Consider the following 4,412-nt stretch of genomic DNA (forward strand, 5'->3'; position numbering starts at 1 on the left):
TCCTCCTCACGTACTTCTTCTCCTTCCTTCCTTCTCACCCTTCCTCGGTCCCTACCGACGTCACTTCATTCTCCCCTTCCTTTCTTACTCCTTCTTCTTCCTTCATCTTCTTCTCTCATTCTTCTCCTTCCTTTCTTCTTCTTCGGCTTGCGCGTCTTTTTTGCTCTCAGCCTCAAGATCCGTCTACTGTCGGCCAGTCTTATCGTATCGGTCTCCTCCGCCTCCGCCGCCTCCTTACTTCTGCGTACTTCCGTCATCCGCTGTCCTCTGCCTCTTGCTCTCGTCCGCTGTACCGCGTCTTCTTCTCCGTTCTCGTCTGCGTGCTTCCTCTCTTACCGACGTCCTGCCCGCTTCCTCTTCCTCGGCTCGCGTCATCTTCCCTGCCTCTCCTGCCGTCTCTACGTCATTTTCTATCTTTGTGTGTCTTCGGCTTCTTCCTCGTTTTCTCCTCCGTCCCTCTTCTCCGTCTTTTAATCTTCTTCCTCTACTAGCTTCTTCTTCTTCTCGTCTTCGTCGTCCTTCATTCTTTCTTACTTCTTCCCTTCTTCTTGCTTCATCTTCTTCCTTCTTCTCTCATGCTCTACTGCTTTCGTTCTCTGCACGTCGTCGCTTCCTTTCTTCTTTTTTTCTCCTCCTCCTCCGTCGTCTTTCTTCTTCTTTCTCTCTTCTCTGACTGCCTCCTCCTTCCTCCGCCCTTCGAGCTTCTCGTCTTCTTGCGGTGTCTGTGCGTCGTCCTCGCCTCTTTCCTCTTCCCCTCTATCTCGCTTTCTTCTGCTCTTCTTCTTTCTTCTTCTTCTGATCTTCTTCTTCTGTCTTCTGTGCTTCTGTGTCGTCCCGCCGCACCTCTGCCACTTGTCTTACTTGTCTTATACGTTTCTTCTCTTGCTGTGCTCTGTGTGCCTCTTCTTTTCATTTTTCTTCTTCATTCTTCTTCTTCTGCGTCTTCTTTTCTCCGCCGCCACCTCCTTCTTCTCCAATTCTGTCGTCTTCTGCTTGCCGCGTCTACTTCCTGCCTTCCTTCGTACCTTGAATCGCGGGCGCGGGCGCCGCACTCCCCCACCCAGCCCTCAACCGCCGACTGCTCGCTCAGTAGACTCCGGCGAAGCGACGCCTCAGCTTTAGTTATCAAATCCTCGTCTGTTCTCCGGAGCAGCGAGCGCGTATGAAGGTGCAAGTGTACTTGTATTACATAGCTAGAACATGAAACGTGGCCAAAAGAGATGAAAATGAAGTCCAAGTTCACATTTGAATACCCATTAGCATATATCAGTTTATGATTCATCTTATTGATTACTCATTGTCAGTCAAGTAATCTCCGATAAATCTAATCATTACTGTTCAAAGAAATATTATAATAAACAATAAACTTAAATATTAAGCAAGAGATCGTAGTGTTATGTTAATATAACAATCATAAATAATTATTGATGATGATGCATGATGATGACTTAATTAACCATTCATCAACATATCAAATGGAGGTGGAGGATTATGACTGAACCGAAAACGAAGGACAAACTTTATTAATTTATTTATATAACTAAGTATCGAAATGATAACTCACTCAAATATTAACCAATATATATAAATAATATATGTAGTGTGAGTGTGTGTGTGTTGTGTGAGTGTTGTTGAGGTGTTGTGAAGATATAATCTATAAACTAAATAACTATATATAAATATATAACTCAAATTCATCACATCATTCTCAACCACGAAGTCGTACCACTACAATAAATGCCAAAAACAATCAGTTCAATCTGTCAATATCCCACTATAAGTTACAAAATATTATAAAACAATTTGTATAAATCCATCTAAACAAATTAACTAAAATGAATCAATAAAAAAAACACCTCTAATATAAATGTGTGAGTGGTGTGTGGTGTGATGTGCGTGTGTGTGTGTAGTGTAGTGTGTGTGGTGTGATTGTGTTTGTGTGTGCGTGTGTGTGTGTGTGTGTTTGTATAAACCAAAGTCTGATCTATATAAATATATCAACTTATCATAATAAAAATATCTATATGTATACATACACTCACACCAAATAAATCATATACAAATAACTGCCGCGCGATGGTCTCAACAGGTAATAAAGAGACACTGAACCTCCGACCCTCGTGGGGTTTAGCGGAGTTACAATCAAGTTCTGCAGCCACGACAGTTGTCAAAGAAAGGCCTGCGCGCCGACTTCTGGCCTATGAACACCCTGAGCTCCACGATCGCGAGAAATCTACAAAATCTCCACAGCCGCAGAATCGTCGTAGGGAGCACAGTCATTCTGCGAGCAACTTTCGTAGGAGCACACCATTCTAAACTCTCTGAAAAAGCGAACAACCACAAAATTGAGCCCATGAGAAACATTAAATTCATAGTGAAATTCGGTTGGGAGAATATGCAGATCATTGATAGCTTTTGGGAACAAGGTTTATGTGACATAACCCAAAAAATTTTTACAACCTACAAATGGATAAGTCGATAACAGTAGCGTTGGAAGAAATGTTAATTGAAGATAAGCCCCGCGCAGGGCAGCCATCAACATCAGGTTTGAGTTAGGAAAAATAGTTGATGTTTAGTTTCGCGACATGATTGAAAAGGATAGACGAATAACCACTGAATCAATAGCAGACACACTTAACATCCTTGTGGGTTCTTTCACACACAAATCTGGGGGGGAGTTTGTGGCTAAACAATCTTTTCGTTTGATGGGTCCCTAGACTGTTGCGCCCAGACGAGCAAGAAACAAGAGTAGATCAGTCAAATAGAAATTTGAACAAGAGGATGAGGAGCTTTTCCTGCTAAGAATTGATTGACAGGTGAAGCGTGATTAACATGGCTGTACCAAACGATCCCCGGAGGAAAAATACAACCAGAGTACTATTCAAGCGCAAAATCGACGTTCAAGAGAAAGATCATGGCCTCTGCGTCTTCTTGGATAGCAGAGGGTATTTCGCTGAGTTACTTCCTCGATGAGCAAAACAGAAAAAAAACCATTAACATTTGATTATATAAAATTTTGAGTTGCTTTTTGAGAAAAGTGTCCAAACTCAAAAAACGCCCGGAAAGACTATCAACGCTGTTCTCATTCTCTAACACACAAAGCACCTAAAAAACAAGACGTGCTACGTGAATTTCGATGGAATCCACTTTACAGCCCCGATTACACCATCCGACTTCTTTTTTGCTTCAAACTTTTAAAACATCTTGAAAGTCCAAAATTTTCCATCGGTTTGAAGAGGAAAAAGAGTTGCTCTGACAGTTCATATTGCATGACCCTAAATTTTTACTCAAACGGGTTTAAAAGGGCCGTATCAATTGCAAAGTGTATTGCCCTTTAAATTTGGGAGCTTTGTTAAAAAAAATAAACTTCAAACTAAAAACTTTTATTAAAAACTTCCTTTTTCCACAATTTTTTTGAAACTTTAAATTTTAAACTCTCCCCCCTCTTTTTCACCTCTAAACCACTCTCTCTCACTCTCTCCTCCCTCTTTCACTCTTCTTTTCTCTCTCCTCTCTCTCTTTCCCCTCTCCCCTTTTCTCTCCCCCTCCTCTCTACTCACTCTCCCCCCTCTCTCTCCTCCCTCTTCCTCTCTCTCTAAACTCTCCCCCTCTCCCCCTTCTCTCGCTCTCTCTCCTTTCTCTCTCCTCTCGCTCTCTCCTCTCCCGCTCTCCCTCTCTTTCTCTCTGTCTCTCTCTCTCTCCAAAAGTGTATGGGGGCCAAAGAACGAGCCTGAAAACAAAGCGAAAAGGGGAGAAGATGATGCGGAATCGACGGGCGGGTGCGACCCGGTTCACGCTCCCCCTTTTTCCCGGGCCCGACGCACCGTTGCGGATTTCGTCTAAGCGATGCCCCAACGTGAAAAGGGGGAGGGGTGGGGGGGTGGGGGGGGGAGGGGGGGGGAAAGGGGGTGGAAGGATGCGAGGGTGGGGAAGGGAGGAGGGAAAGGAAAAGATGGCGAGGTGGGGAGGGGCTTTCCCAAAAGGATAAAATGTGTCTTGGGGGGGGGAAAGGGGGTAAGGGTGTGAGGGAGGGGGGTTAAAAGGGCGGGAAAGGGGAAGGGGAATGAGAGAAGCGGGGGGGGTTTTCGCTTGGGGAAGGGGAAAGGGGGAAGGGGAGGGGGGGGAGGGGGTAGGGTCGAGAAAATCATACATTTTTTCAGACGCGACAGACGAACTTGTACCTTATTTCGGATGAAACAAAAAAGGCCCAAAAAATCTAAACTCGTGAGGAGGAAGGACGTGTTCTCGCGTGTCTCGAAGGTGTTAGACTTGTTTCCGTTTTTTTTTTTCTGACTTTTTTTTTTCCTCCCCTCTCTCTTTTTTTTTCTTTTTTTTTACTTTTCCGTGTGTGTGTGTGGAGGCTCCGTTTTACGAGGTCGAAGGTGGAAGGGTTAGATGGTGGAGGTGGGAGG

Source organism: Penaeus chinensis, chromosome 29, assembly GCF_019202785.1.
Source record: "Penaeus chinensis breed Huanghai No. 1 chromosome 29, ASM1920278v2, whole genome shotgun sequence".
Classification (NCBI taxonomy): Eukaryota; Metazoa; Arthropoda; class Malacostraca; order Decapoda; family Penaeidae; genus Penaeus; species Penaeus chinensis.